Source organism: Cynocephalus volans, chromosome 9 (genome assembly GCF_027409185.1).
Source record: "Cynocephalus volans isolate mCynVol1 chromosome 9, mCynVol1.pri, whole genome shotgun sequence".
Taxonomy (NCBI): Eukaryota; Metazoa; Chordata; class Mammalia; order Dermoptera; family Cynocephalidae; genus Cynocephalus; species Cynocephalus volans.
In genome coordinates this window covers 107,530,732-107,546,266 of record NC_084468.1, presented here as the reverse complement: position 1 = coordinate 107,546,266, position 15,535 = coordinate 107,530,732, and the positions used below count along the sequence as shown (strand labels likewise).

At 42.3% G+C, this 15,535-nt stretch overlaps 1 pseudogene; it reads left to right on the top strand.

The window, feature by feature from the left end:
• The first annotated feature begins 962 nt into the window (after positions 1-962).
• Positions 963-14,924, top strand: LOC134385777 (coiled-coil domain-containing protein 71-like; annotated as a pseudogene).
• The last annotated feature ends 611 nt before the right edge of the window (positions 14,925-15,535 follow it).

Here is a 15,535-nt window from a genome sequence, read left to right as displayed (position 1 = left end):
ATAATGCAAGAAATTGGTTTAGGGTCACAAAAAATGATCACTTTTTTTTTTTTTTTTGACCAGGAAGGGGATCACAACCCTCGGCACAGTGTGGTCTGCACCACGCTCAGCCAGGGATCTGAACCCGCGGCCTCGGTGCTACCAGCGCCGCACTCTCCCAAGTGAGCTACAGGGCCGGCCCAGAATGATCACATTTTGTAATGATGAATATAGTAATTATCCTGATTTGATCATTACATATTGTACATAGATATTGATATTCAACTCCGTACCCCACAAATATGTATAATCAATTATGCTTCAATTAAAAAACAAACTGGAATTAATTTAATCACTTAAGCTAGCAAATGCAATAGAAGGGGAAATTACTCTAGAAATAATAGCATTTTTTTTCTGGCTTTTTTCTGCCACATTTGTTTGCTGTACTAGAGAAATGATTGTATCAGTTAGCTATCAGTGCTTGATAAACTCCATCCCAAAATTCAGTGGCTTATAATAAAAGCTACTTATATGGCTCACGTGCTTGTGGATTGACTGAAGTAGGCTGAAATCATCTGAGCAGCACCGTTTTAGGTTGTGTGTCCAGTGGGCCTGGTCGCTCACAGTGGTTTGGGCTCAGGTCAGTATCCCAGTTGTTCATTCTGGTACCTGGGCAGAGGGAATAGCAATGTTGGGGGAAGCTCTTCTCACGGTGACAGCAGCTGTGCAAGGGGCAAGAGGCAAATTCAGGGCATCTTAAAGCCTAGGATCATCACGGTGCATTGTCATTTCCACTTCCTTCTATTGCTCAAAGCAAGTCACATGGTTGAACCTAAAGTCAAGGTATGTGAAAATATATTCTCCTCCATAAGTGGGAAGAATTGCAATGTCCAGGGCAAAGGGCATGGATACAGGAAGGGGCTGACTTGATGGGAAATTTCCTGGCTGGCTTGGAATTGGAGCCAATGGTGCAGTGTATCACAATGATCATTGGCCCAAGGAACTTGAATGAGATCTACTTCTTGGAGATTCAGGTGCACCTGGAGAGTATGTGGAATGGGGAAAGCTTTTGAGTGACATACTTGCAAATGCGGAATGTCCGAACCTACCATTTAAAGAGTCAAGACCCTCCAGAATCCAAGAGGATTTTAAAAGTTTGATCCACTGGTCCTGCAGAGGTTGCTGGGGCCCTTTCTCCATCTCAGAGCTGTGACAAATAGAGCCAGCCAGGAACTTTCCCATCAAGTCGGGTTAATGGGAGGTGGATGCCCAACAGAGTCAGGAACACCTAGGCAGGTACCTGTGGGAAATAGGTGCACCTTCTCACCAGCATTGAGGGGCCCCAGTAAACTGGGGAAGTCTTAAGACGGGCCATGAAGTGCTAGAGATATGCTTCTGGCTCACTACCTAACCAGGATTTACATAGAGGAGAGAATGATATGGTAACTGGTTTGGTGGAAATGCTTAACTTTTGTTGGGGGTGGGGGCATGTTATAAATTTAAAAGTTTTATAATTTTCTATAACTCTTCTGACAGTTGTGCTAAATGACCCCCTCCCCACAACAAACATAACTTTTCCTCTAGTACTGACTTCCTTAACAATGCCTTAGCTAGTTTTTACAAATTTTTACCTAGTTTGGTCATGAGAACAGTCTAATTCTGGCATTTAAGATTCAGTCCTGTTCTCAAACTTGATTCAAGGTTTGTTGTCTCCTTTCTCTAGCTCAGGTCAGATCTGCCTGAAGGGCCTGTGGCCTGCTCTGTATCCACCTCCCCTCTTCCCTCTTTAGCAGTATTTCAGCGGGGAGGAGGGAGGAGGGTGGACTCACAGACCGTTTCCTGGTTGGCCATTACTGCACTTCTGTTCTGTGTCTACACAGGCTGATGAGGAGGCCTCAACCTCCTTTGCCAATGAAGGGCTTATTCAGGTGATGCTCCCTTTGGCACTGGCTGTCCTTTGCCAGGTTTGGCCATCGAGGTGACCCCCAGTTGGTGGCATTTAGCCTGTAATGCATGTGTCTTTCTGGCGGTATCCTCTTTCCCAATACACACATGCACACATACACTGCAGACACTGCCTAAGACTGTAGCCCCAATTCTCATCTTCCAGCAAACTCTCAGGTCAGCAGGTACATGTGCAATCAGTCTTCTACCAAAAACTGACAGATTAAGGGCAGAATGGTCCTTGTACCTCACCATACACTCTCTTACCAAATCTTTTTGCCCCTATTCAGGTCATGTGGGGTTAAGCAACATGTCCACTCTTGAAGCAAATCCCCATTACAGGGATAAATATCTCGGTCTCTTCTTGTAGGTACTCCAATCTTTTGAAGAAATTCTAGTGTTTTTTTTTTTTTTTTTCTTTTGCTTTCATTAGCTTTGGGGAGAGGAAAAGCTATACCTCTTTTTCTCTCAGTGCTCTCAGTGGGGGGGAAGCAGAGGTGGGAGAGGCATAGGATCAGTAGTGGGAGTGATTCTGCTACTCTAAGCTCCAGGAAAAGGTGGTTGGCTCCAAATTCTGGCAGACATCTGATTTTAAAATGTGGGGGTACTTGCTGGTTTTTGCTTCAGTTTGGGGTCCTAACCACAGTTCAGGGACAACAGAAAAAGTCTTAGGATATATCCTATTAGCTTTGGAATCAGGCTTAACTTGGTTCAAAACTGGGCTCTGGTACTTACTACTGAGTCTCATTTTTCTCATCTGTAAAATGATGTCAATAGTGCCTACCTCTCCGGGTTATTTCAATGACAAAATGAATGAATGAATGAATTTGGCTCTCACATTAGAGATGTTAATCACTATTATCTTTTCTCAGCTGTCCTCCATATCTACCTCCTGCACCTTACTTGCAACCATTTTTGTGCGTTTATGTATCTATGTAATTAGATAGAAATGTATACACAGATACAATCTAGGCCTTTGAAATTTTGTCCCCTTTAGTCCATAAGTTATGTTACTGGTGCAATAAAAATATATTTGGGATGTAAATCTTCAATATTCAGTAGCAATAGTCCTAAATTCTTATATGACTCATCAAGTCATAAGTTACCTTGGGTATCAGGTATGGACTCTTTATTTCCTGCAGCACATTGTGTAGGTGTATTATTACCAGAAATCCTCCATAATGCAGCCCAGTCATTTCAGTCTCTGTTTCTACAGAAATGACTAGGATGAAAGAAGTAGATTGAAACAAAGAAATGCGATTGTTTTTTTGTGTCTTACCATCAAGAATATCCTTTCGGTTAAAATGAGATAATTCAAATGAGAATAAACAAATTTAAATAAAAAAAGTTTTGATGCTGACTTCTAAACTGAACTGGGTTTTACCTGATAAAATCTACAAAGCAGAACATCTATCCTCAAAAAATATTAGCTACACACAATCATTACTCATGCTTTCACAACTTCAAATATAGTAGATTTTCTAAAAAATTTATAGATTGAGAGCTTTTTAGGTTACGTGGGCTGTATGTTTAAGGAAAGGAAGAGGTAGTTCAATCATTCGTTCAACAAACATTTAAGTATTAAGTCACATAGCTAAAGAGCTTCTGACCCTCTTCTCTATTGCTTAGAGTCAAATAGAGAAGAAATGAGATTTTTTAAAAAATCATGCTTCAGTTTCTTCCTATTCTCCTGAATTACCTAACACTGGCCCTTGCTAGCTCCAGTACCAATTTTTGACACCTCAACTGTGAAGCAGTTTTACTGTGCCCTGGTTACCAATTTGTCTGAGCCCAGTGAGGCAGAACACCCCCCACACAAAAAGTTACATGAAACAGGTAGGCAGCAAGGGAAGACAGAAGCCTGAAATTCATTGTGAGCCAGTTCTCTGTCACGGTCTGCTGTGGCTAGAATCCTGCTCACAGCGCCAATTGTCTAGCTCTTAATCTTGTTTGTGATGCCAGTTGTCTAGCAACATGACCATGCTAGTTGTCCAGTTCTTCTACCTGCCAGTAATCCTGCACCGACTGGGCTGATTGCTGAGCTACATCTGGGTCTGGAGCTCTCCGACCCCTCAAGCCCATTCACAGACTGGGTCACAAACCCTTCATACGCCAGGCTGGATCACCAGACCCCACACGACACCATGCTGGGTCACCAGACCCCTCACACGTAGGTCTATGAGCTAGGTAACTGGCCAAAAAGGCCTTGGAGCCATAGGTTGGAAAGCATGGCTGCGTGGGGCGGATGCCTGAGGCCAACGCCAGCCTGCCTGCTTGCTTCACTAAAAACTCTTTCTGTCTCTCTCTCTCTGAACACAAGAATAGCATAAAAACTAAAAAGATACACTGGCACACATGTGCACTAACTCCACACACGCACACACAATTTGCTTACAAAGGATGTTGAACCACACCCAACTGGACCTGAGGTGAGGGCCCTGACCAAACTATTCTATTTTCCCAACATTCTCCAAGGCCCAAGAAGGCTGCCTGGGACAGACGGAGTCTCAACTGCATGTACGCCACTTGCTCAGCCGCTGAGGGACCGCAAAAGGCAGCCTGCCCCAGGTTGTATACCTTAGGATCACACAACACACTGGGGACGACTGGAACAGAGCCCAGGCAGTTTCGGCCAGCTCCCTCCTCATCTAAGATGTGCATTCTCAGCACATTCTACAGTTATTCTTGAGAACTGTAAGTGAGAGAGTGGGGATAACTGGGTCAAGTCTGAGACGACTCAGAGAATTGTCCTGTGCCAACATTACTGTGACCACCTCCATTGTCACAAAGCAATTTTTAAAAGATTTGCTTTATTTTCCCTACAGGGAAAAGTCTACAAGAATTAAGAAAATCGTGATTCATTGCTTCCCTAAATTTGACCACCAACAAAACCTACACAATATTTTCCTGGCTTGCCATATTAACTAATGGCTTAACTAAAAAACAAACTGGCTTATCTCATTTTACTAATAAGAAAACTTACCAGTGTCTTCTGTAGGTAGCATTGGATAAACAAATATACCTAGAATACTTATGCTCAGGTTTTGCTTCCATTTATATGTGCGTGCGCACACGCACGCGCACACGCACACGCACACACACATACACACACACACACATACACACACACACACACACACACACACACACACACACACACACACACACACAGTCTAAAAATAATTGGAAGGGAGCCAGGGTTTTTGTTTGATTTTATTTCCAGACAGAGAGAGTATGAGGATGTACTCCTGGCAATAGAAGAATTCAACTGATACAAATGACTACAATAGTTCTGACACACCAACAAAAGATTCCATGAGTTTTATACACACAGATAGCTAATGGTCAAGAAATCAGAGTGACAGCATGTTGGAACCGAAGGGGTCTCAGAAATCACTAGTCCAAATCTCTCATTTTAATAGTGAGGAAATTTCATTCTTTGTATGGGGAAAAATTGTTGAAGGCACTTAAATGTTAAAAATAATGTTCCCTGGGTGTCCTGTCTAGCACATCCTTCCAAGTTGCGTGGTTCTACAGGAGTCTGAGACGTTGGTCTGAACTATTTTGTAATTCAGTATGTTGTTAAAAAACTTATAGTAACACAAATGATTTTTCATAGAAAAATAAAGGAATGTTTTCATGTGGAATGCAATTGGTTATGCCCTGAGGATATTGACCAGTTCTCCATAAGTTTGCAAATTCACTTCATCATCCCTTGTAGTCTGTACATGTGTGCGCCTTGGAACTGGTTGTATCTTACTGGCTCCCTCATTAATGAGTTAAATAAAATCTTCAACATGTGATCATTTTATATTTGTATGAGAGTTACAATTTTACCTTTTTAAAAAAATGTCCTTTAACAACTACCTGCAAAATGTGATTGTGAAACAGTAAGGCTAGGCCTGTGAACCAAACTGACTCCATTTTCCCTGCAGAGGACACTTTGTTACTTTTCCACTCCTCAGTCATGAGAACCCCAGGGCAAATGATTACCCCATGGGCTGCCCTGACAAAATAGACTGAGATAAGAGGGGAACAGATATTTACTGAGTTGCAAAACCCCTCCCCAAAACTTGTTTGCCATAATTGTAAAAGTTACAGATTAACCTTAAGACTCCTTTAGGAATTCCCACCTGTGCACAAAGCATCAAGGTGACTGCTACAATGACCCTCCTGGGGTAGCAATGATGAATACCACTGCCATCCTGGACCTACTGAGCATGCACCCATGACACAACCAGGAAGGACGGAACGGACCACCTCCAGTGACACTGGCCTGCCACCCCTTAACTCCTTTCCCTATAAAAGACCCTGAACAGCTCCCCTCGGGGGGCTAGCTTTACTGTCGCTACACCCCTTATGCATAAGTCTATCTCCTCTTTTAATAAAGCGTTGCTTAATTTACTGCTGGGTACATTGTTCATTTCTATGACTTTGGAGTCCAAGAGCCTAATGTAGTCCCTGGCGAAAACTGGAAAGCTTTGGGCACCAGAGAAGATTCTAGCTGTAAGAGGCAAGTGGCCACTGGGACTATTTTGCTCCCATGTCTCTGCTGCTGGTAAGTCTCTCCTGGAGTCCCTGGCCTACATCAATACTTTATTCTCTTTTACTCTCCTTTCTTTCCATTTTCTTCCTCTTTAAAGTGACTGCTGGACAACTACAGTTGAAACTCCTCTCAACCTGTGAGAAGCGTTCTCCCTCTGGCCTGCAGCAGCTTGCCCTGACAGGTGACTAGCAGAGGTGGGAAGGCCAGTCCTACACCGTGAAGACCTTGCTTGAGCAGGTCCTCCCTGATGGGGAATGCATGAAAGTGGTGGGGATTCATTCCCACGCCCCGCAGTGACTGGAAGTCTGGAAGCCACTAAAATTCTCTTTACCTTTCTCTCATTTTCTGAAGGCCTCTTCTGCTGTTTGGTTGGATTGTATCCACTACTATGTAGGTGCACCCTGGAGGCTCCCGGTTACGCTTTGTTTCTGGTTTTCTGAGCCGTCTTCTGCTGTACTGTATAGGTACACCCTGGAGGGCTCCTGGCTATGCTTTGTTTCTCTGATTTAAATATGGTGATACTTTTCTTCTTGGTGCCGACAACAGTGGGGAGAACTGCTTCTATCAATTACTGGCAGTGGAATAGGCTGGCTCCGCTGATTGCGACTAGGATAAACTGGACCCCACTGCTCCTCTTTTCTCTTTGTTTGCTCGGTTAGACATTTAGTTGAGTACCAGTAATCTGAATAAACCTTCCCATCCTTGCACCAACTTGTGGACTTTCAGGTCATTTGTTTAATGCGAGAGGGCAAGCCGAGCCTGGTCTGTCGGTAACAACTGCAATAATAAATGAAAGCTATTTTTTACTGTTAGCAGTGATGATAAAACCAGCTATTGAGCATTTACTATTTCTAGTGCTTTACATATATTTTCTTATTTAATCCTCATATCACATTATGCAATACATACTATCAGTCCCAATTTTACATATTAGGAAATTGAAGCTTGGTTGGAATAAGTGGTTTGCCTGCAGCTGGAAGTGATAGAATTCAAACCCATGCTGGTCAGACTTCGAAGCCTCTGCTCCTATCAGGCCACAGACAATTCACGCTTTGTCTTTGGGCCCCATTTTCTCTACCTGTAAAATAGATTTATAAATATCTGTTTACCTCCAGGATACACTAAGAAGATTGCCGTTTGGTATGGGCTGAGTAGAGTCCCTTCAAACTTTATATGTTGAAGTTCTAATCCACAGTACTTCAGAATGTGACTGTATTTGGAGATAAAGTCTTTAAAGAACTAATTTACTAATGAGGTCATTAGGGTGGACCCTGATCCAATACAATGGGTGTCGTTATAAGAGGAAGAAATTTGTAAACAGTCACATACAAAAGGGCAAACGTGAAGATACAGTGAGAAGACAACCACCTATAAGCCAAGGAGAGAGGCCTCAGAAGGAATCAATCCAGCTGACACCTTCTTCTCAGGCTTCTAGCTTCCAGAACTGGGAGAAAATATATTTCTGTTGTTTAAGCTTCTCAGTCTGAGATACTTTGTTGTGGCAGTCCTAGCAAACTATACACCCTTAAAGTACTTTAATCACCAATAATATAGAATTCTAAAAAAAGTACTCCTGGCCTGAGTGGAGGCTCAGGGTGTGGATGGGGACATGCCCCCTTGGCTTAAAGATGTGGCAACCACGTGACACTTTTGTATAAGAAACAGGTGCTCCTTCCTCTAGAGCACGAGGTTTGATGAGGGAAGTATGGGCTAGACTTTAGCTTCCAGCCCTTCTCACCCTCTTGGCAGGAAGAGCCATAACTGCACAACTGTGCTCATAGGCCCTGGTGCCACCGAGAGGTGAAGGTTCCTTAGCATGTCATGAACGTCACCAGAATTAAAGGCAGATCACTCCTCTCCCTCCTTCTTTCTGCCCAACTCCTCTATCTAACTGCCAAAGGTCACATTTCATAAATCTGAGATGCCTGAGAGTTGAATAAGAGATAGCCTGGTTAGGGGGTAGGGGTGGGAGGAGTGAGGAATGGGCAAATGGTCAGGGAACTTAGGAGATAATTATATGGAAATTAAGGCCAATTGTCCTGATTAGGAAGGTCTGGAATCAGATGGATAGGCTCCATAATGGAGAAGTTAATCAAAAAGAGCAAGGCAGAACCAGCCCTCAGCGAAGAGGTTCTTAAATTCTATTATACATAACAGTCTCCTGGAGTGCTTGTTTAAAATACACATTCCCTTACTCTACCTCCGGAGATTTTCATTGGATAATCTAGGCTGTGTTCAGTACCTTCATCTTCAACAAGCCTCCAAATGATTCAGATGTACATGCGGCCACTTTTAACATAACATCTTTTTTTTTTTTTTACTGCTTACATCCAAGTTCTTTTGGTCTACCTAGTAAATATCTCTAACCCTTATCTCCCCTCCATCCTCACAGCCACTGTCTTAGTTCCCCATTTAGTATATCAAGGGACAGACTTGGCCAAATAGACTACAGAGTGTTATATTAGAGAGATCCAGATACAAAGGTGGAAAGGAAGAGCTTGCTCTTTTCTGTTCCTAGATGGTTGTAGGAAAAGAAAGGAGATAGAGTCAGGGATAAGCATGTCCCAATATCAGTTACGGGAAAGAAAAAGCCTATTCCTACTAAATGAGTCAATAATGAAAGCCTCAAGCACACTCATTTTTGAAAATCATTTGTAGAGACATATAATACCTTGAGACTATTGAAAATCATTAAGACATAAATTAAGTGAGGCAAGAAGAGAAATCCCTACAGCTCTGACATAGTTCAAATTTTAATAAGGAATGACCCATAGAAAACTATAACCTATATCTCTAGTGTTATAACTTCAAAGGGGTGTGTAATTTTGGCAGAATTATCTTGTATTCCATTTGCAGGAACTACCAAGAGTATTACCATCTGGTTCTCCAAGCACAGTAGAGGCCCTACCTTTGATGTTATTTTTAATGAGAGCTGCAGAAATGCTCCAAGCACCCCCTACTGCAGCAGGAAAAATTAACATCAGTGTCCTTCCCCAGTGAGGAACTATTCATTTTCTAATTAACAAAGACAAATTGTTATTCTCTGAGATTATTTCTTTTCTTGGTTTGTGACTCAGAACTTAAACTTACAAGACTAGTTCTAAGAGACGAGATGCACAGGCTTCAGCCATCCTGTACAAGCCCAAACAACCTTTATCATGACAGAAAATAATGTTATCTTTTCAGTAAAATGCAATGAGGCAAACTGTGTGCAGGATGCAGGGCCAGTCCAGGGCATTTGGGGCCTACTAGACTTGAGCTCTAGAGCACAATGAATGTGCCTCCGGTCTTAAAGGCTTATAAAAACATCAGTGTTTAGTAACTAAATTAATTAGATTACAGAAGACTTGGACCTGAACATAATTCAAAATGTTTCTTGCCTCTTAAGTCTGAGTTTGTGTATCATGACTACTTCAAATATTGGGAAACCAAAATAGATTCCATAGGAAAACAAAACAAAAAAGCAAAAGCTTAACCATTTCATGAGAAGCACACAAAAAGGCATGGTTAAAGAAAAGCATTCAAATATAGTTTCTGCAAAACTGCTTTCGTGCTTGTTAAGGTAACCCAGCTGATTCCATTACATCCCATTTAACAATAATCTGAATTTCTATATGTACCTCGTGCTTGTCACTGAGGAGGCTGAAAAGAAAAATAAGATATGGCCCTCTAGGAGCCTACACATTTGTTTAATAGCAACATATTATGACACACTCACACACACACATGCACACACACATATGTATTTCTTATGTATTGATGAGCTTATGTAACTATTGAAGATACTTTTCAGTAACACCAGATGTTGAAATCGCACAAATAGAACATGTTGTTGGTATAGCTAAAGCTACATTTATTCAAAAATTAAGGTTAAGTCTCAACACTATAATTTGGTTATGCCTTACATAACATGTTACATGATTGACTTATAACTGTAGCTCATGATAAAGTCTTCCAAAGATTCCTCTTGAATGAACCAAATTTGACCCAAGAACAGAGCTTAGATAGTGCTTGTTATAGAAAATAAATGAATACTTTCCAGTACACGCTCTTGTCATCAGCATTAGCAGAATTCAGTAAATGCATGCCCTAAAATGTCTGTAGATGACTTTGTCACTTAGGCAACATCATAACTCAGGCTATGGAAGAATCCCCTTCCCCCGACCATCCTTTCCTCATAGATACAGTCCAGGTAGTATAATGTGGATTTGAAAGACAACGCTGACAAATTAGTTAAATATTCAACAGAGTGCAGCTCAGGCTTCTGGAGATCCTAGTTATACAGATGGCAGCAAAATTAGCTGTCTTATTCCATTCTGTTTGGGCTGCTGCAACAACATACCATAAACTGGGTGATTCCTAAACAGAAATTTCTGGGTGACACAGTTATGGAGGCAGGGAAGTCGAACATTAAGATTCTCCATCTGGTGAGGGCCGCTTCCTGGTTCGTGGACGGCTATTTCCTTGCTGTATCCTCCTCACATGGAAGAAGGGGTAAGGGAGCTCTCTGGGGCATATTTTATGAGGGCACTAATCCCATTCAGGAGGACTCGGACTCGTGACTTATCCACCTCCAAAAGGCCCCATCTCCAAATGGGCTTTAGGATTTAACATTTCAGTTTTGGGAGGAACACAAACATTCAGTGTATAGCACTAGCAGAGTTGTATAGCTACAGAAATTGTGCTATATTTGTCGCAGGGCTCTCCGTCATATATCAGATGGACATTGAAAGAAACCAGAATATGTCACCCTAAAATAGGCTCTTTGACATAAAAATTATTTTTGAGCTAAAGGCAATTGAGAAGCAGCAAATGGAGGAAAAGCTCTCCCTATCTTCTGCTTTTCCATCTAAGGACAGTATGTAAGTTCTCCATTACTGGAGACAACTCTTAGCTTGGAGATGGCACAAGAGGAATCTGCAAACAAACTTTATTCCATTAGTTTCTGCCCATATATTGGCCTTCTCATAGTTTCCCACCTTTGGGAGCTCAAAGTTGCTTTCCTTTGCCCTGTCGTTTCTCTACAAATTTTTTGTTCTTTGGTGAAGATGCTACATAAACCAAAATTCTAAGCCGCTGCTTTGAGTTACCTTTCACTGATATATCTTCCATGTAATATGCACTGCATGTGTTAATAAGCTTGCGTGTTTTCCCCTGCTTAATATGTATTTTGTTACAGGAGTCTGTCCCAACTATGGATTTATGAGGGTTGAGGACAAATCAAGCTTCCTCCCCAACAACATCAACTCTCCTTGTAGTGTATTAATAAAAATGAAAACACTGGGGGGAATAGAAAATTAAACAAAATCAAAAAGATTATTTTACTGCGTATCTTTTTATAGTCTTTATATGCCAATATCCCCTAGTAGTGCAGGAGATAAGATATGCAGAACTTCCCCAATATATTTGACTATTGTATCAGTTAAGATTACATTCAATTAGAAGAGACAGGAAAAATCTAAAATATCAGTGTGTTGACCTAAAAACCGAGGCCAAATATATACGGCAAGGATTTACTGAGCTAATGTAATGATTGCAATTGGGGAGACGCATAGTCAGATCGCCCTGAGAAATGCACTCTAAAGTAGGCCAGCAGAGCTCAGCATTGTATAATCACAAACAGGGGAAAAGGTCAAAGGAAAGAGAGAGAAGGACAGCCCTTCCTAATTACTTTATCAGGTTTTCTTTTGGTTATACATGACTTACAGATTTGGGGTTGTTACTGGGTTATGTAAGGGTTACAAGAAGCATTCTAGGTTATTTTGTGGCTTTCTGGTTCCATTAAGTCTGCTTCTAGGTAAAAATGGTCCTACGATGATGTTTTCTAGGACAGGTGGGTTTTACTACTGACTTATCCCAGATCCCCCAAGGCAGTATAATTAGGCTGGCCTGTTTAGAGTAGATTTTTTGGTTATCAAGTGTCTTAATGTCTTAAACTGGATAAACGTTTATTTCTTTCTTACGTATAAGTCCAGAGATAGATAGTCCAGAGGTTCTTTGCTTCTTTAGGGTATCGTGGAGTCAGGCTTCCATTGTTAAGGAACCTCATGGTTCCTAATGGCTGCTCCAGCTCCAGCCTATACATCCACATTCATTCCATCCAACAGGAGGGAGGAAATGGAAAGAAGAGAATCCCTTCTCTCTTCAGTGACACTTCTTAAAAGTTGCAAAATGACTTTTGCTTACATACTATTGATCAGTACTTAGTCCCATGACCGCACCTATCTGAAAAAATCTGTGGCCACATGCCTGGTTAAAAATTCTATTTTCATGGGAGAGAGGAAGACCACAAGCAGTCTCCGCCACAACCATGAAACTGTATTTTTCATGGAGCACTTCATAAAATAAATGGGTGGAAATATTAATGTAAGTTAATCACTTTTCACAGCATTTTCTTAACCACAAGGCATCAATGTTCAAGGCAATTCATTACAAGAACCTTAGATTAGGGCCATCAAACTGATTTACCAAGTGATCTTACAGGAACTAGAAGCATAAAGGGAAGAATTAATATTATTCTATTTGAATCTAACCATTGCATTAACTTCAAAGCTTAAAAGGATGAAAAAACCACAAGAATATGAACATAAAATTAAACACGATGTTTGTTGTAAGGGTCAATACAAATAAAAAGAATCCCTTTTCCTAGAGCATTTACTTAAAAAAAACCTGTAATTGTGAATTTTTCCCCCCTTATTCTCTTTGAGAAGTTTATACATTTTTTTAAAAGCTAAATAAGCCTCTTACCAGTTTTACAGCCCAGGAATATTTCTTTGAAATGCAATCATCCAGAATGATGAAAAGATAGAGCTCCTATCTCCTAGGCTCTGTGAGAAAATAGAGCCTAACTCAGCTGATGCCTTGATCCAAATTGCAAACTATCTCCTGTCATAAAGATATAAGAAGTTTGCTTTTCCTTTGTATAAAGCTAGTTAGTTAGCACACATGGTCACCCCAAATACCAGGTGAATTTAAGATGAATTAAATGTGACGACTGGTGTTGTCTCAGTCCTTTGACTTGAGGACTAGTTATCATTTATCTTGACAGCATGTATGTAATGGGTTGTATCTATATGAAAGGGTGAGATTTATTTCTGTTTTTGCAATCTCCTAGTGGATTGCCTCTGATACACATCACATTCTGATTTAATGCTTGTTCAGTAAAAAACTTTTCTTTCTCTTCTACTTTTGTGGAGAATTTTTCTTGGTTGGCAGAACATTTTGTCTTTAATTTATGTTTCCCCAACATTACCCTCCAACTCATTTACATTGTGTTATTCAGCATATTTTCTGTTGCAAGAAACAAAAGCCCCTACTTAACTAGTCTACACAATAAGAGAAATATATTCTTCTGTATAGAAAGAATCCAGAGAGAGGGTGACTTCAAGGTTGGTTAATTCAGTGATTCAACAGTATCATCAAAGACTCAAGTTCTTCTCATCTGTCCATCATCGTTACTGTGTTGGCTTGTTCTTGAGGTAGTATATTCCTCACTGCTACAAAACAGCAATAGCTGTTCCTTGTTTCATGTCCAAATTTAACAATGTCAAACAAAATAAGGTAAGTTGTCTCCATTTTAGTCAGGGAGACCCTCCCTTAAATCAGGGAGGCCCTGGTTCCACTCAAGACTACCATGCACTCCTTGGGTGCCAAGCACAAGGCACAGTCACTGCAGTTCTCACTTGCAGACCCCCTCTGAAACTGTGGAAAGCTTCAGGGAACCCCCAGCCCAAAGCTCCTAGGAAAACCACAAGCCAGGGCCCCAAGTGTCTGACTCATAAAGGCCCTGGGGCTGGACGAGGCACTGGGCCCCAGAGCAAGATCTACAAAGGCACTGGGTCACTCAGTGGCCTGCAAGTGAAAGGGGGCTGTGCCCTGGGCACCAAAACAGCCCAGGCCAAGACAGCTCGAAAACAGGACAAGGCTGATGAGGCCTGGACCAAAGCCAAGGCAGCATGGGTCAAGGCCAGGACCATGGCAGCACGGGTCAAGGCCAGAACCAAGGCAGCACGGGCCAAGGCCAAAGCCAAGGCAGCTAGGGCAAAGGCTAAGGCCAAGGCACTGTAGGTCAAGGCCAAAGCCAAGGTGACTTGAACCTAGCCAAAGCCAAGGGCAGGGGCAGGCCAAAGGGGTCAGTTCAGGCGAGGACTGCAAGGAAAGGCCACAAAAGCTGCCCTGAGACTGTGGGGCAGAAGAGGAAAAGGGCTGAAGAGGCAAAGGATCTTCCTCCCAAGAAGAAAACACGGCTTGCGCCCCCATCTCCTAAAGCATGACTAGGGCCTGGAACGGCAAAGCTGGTAAAGTTCCAGCTATAAAGTTAGATAGGCAGTCCTTTGATGATGAAACATTCCACCCAGCCGCTCTGTTCAGTGGTCTATGGCTGCTCCTGGCACATGTATCAATACTTTGCCCACAACTGCTCAGGCCTCTATCCTGGGATCACTCCTGCCCCTGACCACAGGGTCAGTGACCTCGTCTGTGACCAGCGATACTCAGACATCAAGCAGTTCACTGAGGGCTAGGTAGTTTTCAAAGTTCTGAACCCAGCCATTTGGTGGATGACCAAACAACCACAGATTCAGGGTAATCATCCCTACAGCCAATCCTGTACCCTTTGCATGTCAGAACAGAGCCAGATACTCACTGGGGTGGGGGTGGAGGTGGGGGTTGCACACCAGTGGGGCAGGGCAGGCAGGCAGACCAGCTCACCCCCCCAGGGTCATTCCCCACTTCTGCCCCATCATAGTTCTTTACTGTGGTCGCTGTTGTGGCCTCGCATTACTGATCCCCATGCCTGTGCCCATTTCATAGAGACTAGCATGGGGAGTAGACCCCACTTATCCCTTCCTGCCTTATCATTGAAACCCTTTATGAAGTCCTATCATCTTCCGACATTCTTGCCTCCATCACTGTCCCTCATCTCTGCTCCTATCACTGCCCCTCCTAATTCTCCCCTTCATGGGCCCCTTCACTGCCCCTAAAAAAAAAAAAAAAATCAAGCCGTTACTAGAATTTCCCCAGCAGACTCCCCTCTTGTTTAACTGGCTGGAACTGGGTCACACACCC